An 8,838-nucleotide genomic window follows, 5' to 3' on the forward strand; every position below is an offset into this window, starting at 1 on the left:
GTCAGCTACTTAGAAAAGGATCCTGGTCTAGAAAGTAAATAAATTCTAACAACAGCTTATCAAGCTTAAACGTGCTGCTGTTGTTCAGCCGCTGGTTTCCTCTTTCTGGCGCGAAGTGAGCAATAAACAAACAAGAGAGACGGACTCGTGACAGAAAAGCCGATCAGCTGATCATTGATCAGTTTCATGATTGAAGTAGCAACAGGAGAAAGAGGGAGAGAGAAGAGGCAGTCGCTCAATATATCGGTTGTCAAGCTTAACGCGGGAATGCTTTATAAACATCCAGAGATGAACTTACACACTTGCTTTAATTTTCTAGCGAGGCTACAAATACACACAGCCGCTCTATCACATGATGCCTACTGCTCCCCACGTGCTACGGTTATGAGCCGAGTTGGGAGTTACTCCGTGTTGCAAGTTTTGTGAGGTGCTTTTTTGATATTTAATGGATCAGATTTTTTTTTAATTTTTCTCTGATATCCGATCCAGTAATTTACGTCAGTATCCGACCGATACCGATAGGTAATATCGGATCGGTCCATCTCTAGTTACAATGCATTCATATTCGCCATAGGTATTTTTATTATGAGCTAGAAAGCTGTAACCATCCAAAGCAGACTTACTTGGAGCTACAACACTGAGATAGTATTTGCACCTGCCTGTATGATATCAACCTTGATTAAACAAAAATGTGTTTTGTTCACAATGTTGCAGAAAAGGATCCTTGACCCACAATCCCAAATTGAAACAGTGATTTCTCTGATTGGTGTTAATACAAATTTCGGCTAATATACTGATGGTAAACCCAGGAAATACACTAGAAACTGTCAAAACACAAATATTTTTGAAAATCTTTAAAAAAATAAACTTATTTAAAACTAAAAAATTATGTTGTTATTCATTAGGCAAATAAAAAAACGAATTCCCATTTTGAAATCCAAATTTGAGCCAGGCTACTGAAAAGTGAAATGAATCACCCATAACATTCAACCACTAAAACTAATTTTTCTGTTATAGAAAGGAAACAACTGCAATTTGTATTTGTAATTTAATTTAATCTAATCTAAAAATAATGATTTGCTTATTTTTTTCGTAAAATAGTGTTTTCCAAAGCGATTTTAAGAAAATGAACGAAAATGTGTAGATTGAGTCGAAAGGGTTCTCATGTTTTGTCATTTTTCCGATCTCGTCATTTAGGAACGTGTTGGGTACCCGAAAGCGTAAAATGTTGACGTCAAAGGAGCTTGCAAAGAAAAGCGTCTGGACTTCTTTAAGTTGCTTGAAGACGTTAAAGAAGTCCAGACGCTTTTCTTTGCAAGCTCCTTTGACTACGATGACCTGGATGACTGAGAACCTTCACAGACATAAAATGTTGACGATTTGTCACCTAGCGTAAAATATTATGCTTAGGGAGTGAGAACGTGTTGAAATAAAGCCTAACAGTGCTGCTAGCATTGATGTAGACTGGTCTTCTTTCTTTGCCTCTCATTCAGTTTATTCCGTTATGAAGTTATACGCTTTAAGAGTTGGCTCTTTGTCTGTCAGTCAGTGAGATTATGCTGAGATTATTAGTCCTGAGCAAAATTTGTTAAATTTGTTGCAAAGAAGGAGCCTATAGGCAAAGGAAGAGCAAAGTAAAGTAAATCTGTGTCCTCAGGCCACAAGAACTACATTTCAGAATGAAAAACTACAATCACACAGTTCACAGTATGTGTGTAAGTCTATGACACGATGCTGCTCAACAAGCTGTAACCACTGCCTTGTGCCCTGCAGGGTTAGCTCTGCCATGGATGGAAAATGAATTAGCGAGAATTAGCAAGATATACTCCCCTTTCCATTACCCAAGCAGACAACTGACTCCGAGAGGGATTGTGGTTTGAACTGAGGGAAAAGAGGGAAAAAAAACAAGTCTTTATTGGAGCAAATGACTGCTGACGGACAGACCACATACTGCAGAGAACTTGGCCAAATGTCCCCAAAGGCAGTTTCAGAGAAAGATTTACTGTTGCATCATATATAAAGAGAAATATGGCTTGTAAAATAAGTTTGTAATTTACTTCAAATATTTTGTTAAAAAGAAAATGAGTAGTTAATCATTAGCTCACACAAATAGACCATTCGGGCTTGCCTGCCGCAGGGTATTAATTTTCCTCCCATTTAGATGAAGCTGCTTTCTGCTGGAAAGTACAGCTTGAGGTTTTTTGCCGAGAGGCAGGTTCTCCTTCAAGCAAGAATCGTGCTAAAGAAAAAGTGTAACGTGTTCTCTGAAGTTTCATTCTGATGAAATAATCTGTATTTTCCCAGTCTGGTCCGCAATCTTAACCAGCCAAAATCATTATCCTTTGGCTTTTTACACTTCAAACACATAGATTTTACAATGTGGACTTTGTCAGTTAAAGAACAACTGAAACAACACAAAGCAGATGGAAGTGTTTAAAGTGGGTTAGTTGACCTAAAGGTCTCATACAGCTGGCATCCTTCCCCAAATTATATCCATTATGTAACTGCGGTTTGTGGTGAGGGGAGCTGCAAGGTAAGCTGAGGCTGCACTGGCCAATTAAAACAGTATAGTCATGAAACAGTAACCTATGAGCGTATGAATTGAGACCAGTCAATCCAGATGCCCACAGGCTCTTGATAACCTAAGTTTGTCATGGTCCGTGGTCCTGTGTCTGTGGAATGCGTGATGCTCGGGTAGCCACACCCCCGGGCTGGGCCATCACTAGCACACCTGCTCTCCATCCCGGTGATTACACGGAGATCCACTTAATCCGGCGCTGACGGATGCTCCACGCCAGTCCGTAGTCATCCCCACAGTGGTAACCAGACTTCCACGAAAAGTGTGCATTCTCTTCTGCTTGGAACTTTGTTTAACCTGCCTACTTCTGTCCAGATTTCTACTCGGCGTCTGCTACCTGCCTGTCCTCCGGCTCAACTGGATCTCGCGGCGCTCACCTGGCCCACTCGCCATTCCACGGACTTCCTGCCCCCACGGACTGCCATTGGTGTCAAGCCAGCCTCCAATTCGAGACTTGCAGTCAAGCCAGCCTCCAGTTTGTTTTCTAAATAAAGAAATTACAAAACAGCTTGCAAACCAACCATGACATCTTTCCACAGACTTAAAATATAAACGTACTATCAATTACAACCTAGTGGCAATTTCAGCTTCCTTTTACATCATCTTTATGATTCAATTCTGTCATAATCAATTGAGTCTGATTTTGCTTTTCAAAATGAAAACCCAATATGTGTTGAAACAGCAATTTTCATTTTTAAAACATTCTGAAATAATTGAAAGAGTATATCACATATGGACAAATTCGACGGGCCATTAATTTGAAAGGCGAAATCAGACCAACATGAAATTTACATGGTTTTACTGTCGGGTTGGATACTGTTGATCTAAAGTGGAATTATCCTGTGGAAACAGCATCTTTCAATTTAAGAGCATTTTGAAATCGTTAAACGAGTAGGTCGTCTACGGGCAATTTGAAAATACTTTTATTTTGGAAGGCAAAATCAGAGTGACTTGATCTTAACATCGTATCTCTGTGGGGTTGTATACTGTTGATTTAAAGTGAAATTATTCTGTGGAAACAGAAAATTTCCTTTTTAGAGCATTCCGAAATCACTGAAAGTTAGGTAAGTTATTGGCATTTTCAACAGGCCATTATTTTGGAAGGCAAAATCAGAATGACTTGAAATTGAAGTAGTACCATGGTGTGGATGTACACTTTTGATCTAACATGGATTCATCCTGTGGAAAGAGCAAGTTTCATTTTTAGAGCGTTCTGAATTCTTTAAAAGAGTAGGTCGTATATCGGCAATTTGAAAAGTCTTTTATTTTGGAAGGCAACATCAGACTGATTTGATATTGATATGGTATCACTGTGGGGTTGGATACTATTGATCTAAAGTGGAATTATGCTGTGGAAACAGCAATTTTCCATCTTAGAGCATTTTGAATTCGCTCCAAGAGTAAGTCATATATGGGCAAATTGAAAAAGCTTTTATTTTGAAAAGCAAAATCAGACTGACTTGAAATTGACATGGTAACATCGTGAGGTTGTATACTGTTGATCTAAAGTGGAATTACCCTGTGGAAACTGAAATCTTCCTTTTTAGAGCATTCTGAAATCACTGAAAGTTAGGTAAATTATGGGCATTTTCAACAGGCCATTATTTTGGAAGGCATAATCAGAATTACTTGAAATTGATATGGTAACATCGTGAGGTTGTATACTGTTGACCTAAAGTGAAATTATCCTGTGGAAACAGCAATTTTCACTTTTAGAGCATTTTGAAATCTTTAAAAGAGTAGGTCGTATCTTGGCAATTTGAAAAGTCTTTTATTTTGGAAGGCATAATCAGAATGACTTGATATTAATATGGTATCACTGTGGGGCTGTATACTGTTGATCTGGAGTGGAATTATCCTGTGGAAACACGAAATTTCCATTTTAGAGCATTTTGAAATCACTGAAAGTTAGGTCAATTGTGGACAATTTGAAAAGGCTTTTACTTTGGAAGGCAAAATCAGAATGACTTGATATTAATATGGTATCACTGTGGGGCTGTATACTGTTGATCTAAAGTGGAATTACCCTGTGGAAACAGGAAATTTCCATTTTAGAGCATTTTGAAATCACTGAAAGTTAGGTCAATTATGGACAATTTAAAAAGTCTTTTATTTTGGAAGGCATAATCAGAATGACTTGATATTGATATGGTATCACTGTGGGGCTGTATACTGTTGATCTAAGGTGGAATTACCCTGTGGAAACAGGAATTTTCCATTTTAGAGCATTTTGAAATTGTTCCAGGATCAAGTCAGATATGGGCATTTTGAAAATGCTTTTATTTTTGAAAGCAAAATCAGAATGACTTGATATTGATGTGGTAACATCGTGAGGTTGTATACTGTTGACCTAAAGTGAAATTATCCTGTGGAAGCAGCAATTTTCACTTTTAGAGCATTTTGAAATCTTTAAAAGAGTAGGTCGTATCTTGGCAATTTGAAAAGTCTTTTATTTTGGAAGACATAATCAGAATGACTTGATATTGATATGGTAACATCGTGAGGTTGTATACTGTTGACCTAAAGTGAAATTATCCTGTGGAAACAGCAAAATTCTTTTTAAGAACATTTTGAAATCGTTAAAAAAGTAGGTCGTATATATGCTCAATTTGAAAGGGCATTTATTTTAGAAGGCATAATCAGAATGACTTGATATTGATATGGTATCACTGTGGGGCTGTATACTGTTGATCTAAGGTGGAATTACCCTGTGGAAACAGGAATTTTCCATTTTAGAGCATTTTGAAATTGTTCCAGGATCAAGTCAGATATGGGCAGTTTGAAAATGCTTTTATTTTTGAAAGCAAAATCAGAATGACTTGATATTGATATGGTAACATCGTGAGGTTGTATACTGTTGAACTAAAGTGAAATTATCCTGTGGAAACAGCAAAATTCTGTTTAAGAACATTTTGAAATCGTCAAAAAAGTAGGCCGTATATGCTCAATTTGAAAGGGCATTTATTTTGGAAGGCATAATCAGAATGACTTGATATTGATATGGTATCACTGTGGGGCTGTATACTGTTGATCTAAGGTGGAATTACCCTGTGGAAACAGGAAATTTCCATTTTAGAGCATTTTGAAATCACTGAAAGTTAGGTCAATTGTGGACAATTTGAAAAGGCTTTTACTTTGGAAGGCAAAATCAGAATGACTTGACATTGATATGGTATCACTGTGGGGCTGTATACTGTTGATCTAAAGTGGAATTACCCTGTGGAAACAGGAAATTTCCATTTTAGAGCATTTTGAAATCACTGAAAGTTAGGTCAATTATGGACAATTTAAAAAGTCTTTTATTTTGGAAGGCATAATCAGAATGACTTGATATTGATATGGTATCACTGTGGGGCTGTATACTGTTGATCTAAGGTGGAATTACCCTGTGGAAACAGGAATTTTCCTTTTTAGAGCATTTTGAAATCACTGAAAGTTAGGTCAATTATGGACAATTTGAAAAGGCTTTTATTTTTGAGAGCAAAATCAGAATGACTTGATATTGATATGGTATCACTGTGGGGCTGTATACTGTTGATCTAAAGTGGAATTACCCTGTGGAAACAGGAATGTGCCATTTTAGAGCATTTTGAAATTGTTCCAGGAACAACTCAGATATGGGCAGTTTGAAAATGCTTTTATTTTTTAAAGCAATATCAGAATGTTTTGATATTGATATGGTAACATCGTGAGGTTGTATACTGTTGATCTGGAGTGGAATTACCCTGTGGAAACAGGAAATTTCCATTTTAAAACATTTTGAAATCACTGAAAGTTAGGTCAATTATGGACAATTTAAAAAGGCTTTTATTTTGGAAGGCATAATCAGAATGACTTGATATTGATATGGTATCACTGTGGGGCTGTATACTGTTGATCTAAGGTGGAATTACCCTGTGGAAACAAGAATTTTTCATTTTAGAGCATTTTGAATCGTTAGAAGATTAAGTCAATTATGGACAATTTCAAAGGGCCATTACTATGAAAGGCAAAATCAGACTGACTTGATATTGATATGGTATCACTGTAAAAAGACTGTGGTTGGAAAGTGTTGATATAAAGTTCAAATAGTATTTGGAAATACGACTTTTGCTTTTAAGAGCATTATTAAGTCATTGAAAGAGTAGTTCAAAAATGAAGATTCACAGGGCTTTTACTTTGAAATCCAAAATAAGATGGCCTTGATAGTGACAGGGCACAATTAGGGTACAAGGCTGTGTCATATAGATCTAACATTAGAGTTTGTAAAAAAAAAAAGCCTAAATTATATGTTATTATGTTCTTAACATATCTGTTAATTCACTCGAAGTTGGCTTTTATTTTGAAATCCGGTTTCCACATCCATTCCCGTAATACTTTGAATACACAGGGAACGTAAAACAAACTGGAGGCTGGCTTGACTGCAAGTCTCGAATTGGAGGCTGGCTTGACACAAGTGGACTGCCACACTTCCCTCCCGAGCTCCCACGGTTCCGTTCTATCGTAAGCCCCTACTCTAACTCAGTCCTGATATGTTCTCCCCGCTTCCTGGCTCCCTAGTAATCATCTCCCCTTTCTATTGCAGCCCCCCGCCGTCCCGATCCCGGCTTCCTCGTGTCATTGTTTCCCCGGATTTTTAGTTTCTGTTTTGCTCTCTACTTTCCCCGGGTCGCCTTTCGTTGTTTTAATAAAGTGTCTTTTTGTTAGCTCGGAGTCTGCGCCTGGATCCTTTCGTGCCCGCGCACCACGGCGCATGACAAAGTTATTCAGTAATACAATAGCAGATTAGTCTAATAGAATCAGTTTACATCTATTTGATAGCTGGCCTTGGTATTTTTAAGCAGTAGAAATAAATAAATAGTGTGGATGAGCATTAGACAACAAGCATTAGTTTGCACTTTATCTTGTTTTCAGAGGCAAAACACAGGCAGCAGTAACAGTTACTATAATAGCTAAACTCTATTCTCTATTTGGGGTGAAAGAAGAAAAACACTTAATGTGTAACATGTTCAATTTTAAAATACACTGTGTTATTTGAACCTTTAAACACAAACAGCTGTTGTTGTGAACTAGCATGGTGCTAGCATGATGCTTTATACTTTTAGGTAAAGTCCCTCTGATATGATGTTATATAGTTTCTTTCAGTTTGGCACATTTCATAGCATTTTTTTCTCGGCTACAGGCAGCCAAAAAAAAAACAAATACACACATAATGTAAAAGGCTGTGAGTGGTTTAGTTTCTTTTTTTGTTTCAGACACCCACATACAATCGACCTTTCAGACAGCAGAGCCTTTGGTGGAAGTCTGGGCTGAGGACTAAGTTTATTGTGTACACACTGTGGCCCCCATACAACCGTCATAGTTAACATTTAACTGACAGGCACCACCACAATTGAGAGTGTTATTTTCGTACGTTCTTGTGTGTGTGTGTGTGTGTGTGTGTGTGTGTGTGTGTGTGTGTGTGTGTGTGTGTGTGTGTGTTTCATGTATTATTGATGTCGGGGACCTAAATCTCTTACGGGGACATTTCTTCTTTTGGGGGGACGTGTAGAGTAAAGAATTGGTGGAACAGGTGTTTGATCTTCGGTGATGTTACACATCTATACGGCCTTTCAAAACCACAGAGTTGTTATTAATTGATCCTGTGTAATTTGGGTCATCTTTTAAAAAACAAATTACAAATAGACCCACCATACTACTGCAACAACAAGAGGGGACCAGCCACGACCTTATTTAAAGGTTAGTTCAAGGCATTCTCACACTGTCCTGGCTCAGAGGAAAACATCTTTAGAAAGATTAAATGAAATAACGACTTTTAAGAGGCATTAACATTTCTGTAACATTTCTGGATTTCTGTTCAAACGATTTTTTTATACTTTGTTTCCAAGGAGCCCGACTTTCTTGCCATTTCCTATGCTGGTCTTGAGCAACAGTTCACGTTTTCTGAAAGTCTTTCAAAGTTTTTCTTTGTGTCTGTTTGTTTGTTTGTTTGTTTAAGTCACTTAACACTGACTTATAAATCTTTCAAGCACAGACAAAAAATACACCAAATTATATCTTTAGGCACTTTGCTAATAGTTTCCAGTGAAAAGACATTTATTTACATTTCTTTAGTTTTCTAAAATTTTCTTTTGCATTTTCTTCTTAAAATGAGAGGCATATAATGGTGTTTTATGTACCAGCAAGGTGATTTTCAAAGAGCTATTAGCTGAAAGCTTAGCAGATCTCAGCATGGTGTGCAGGCTGTCCTTTAAAATTTTAAACTGGACAAGTGGAAGACA

This window comes from Mchenga conophoros, linkage group LG18 (genome assembly GCF_057382185.1).
Source record: "Mchenga conophoros isolate Kocher_MC1m ecotype Shallow Benthic linkage group LG18, M_conophoros_male_GT1.1, whole genome shotgun sequence".
In the NCBI taxonomy this organism is placed as follows: domain Eukaryota; kingdom Metazoa; phylum Chordata; class Actinopteri; order Cichliformes; family Cichlidae; genus Mchenga; species Mchenga conophoros.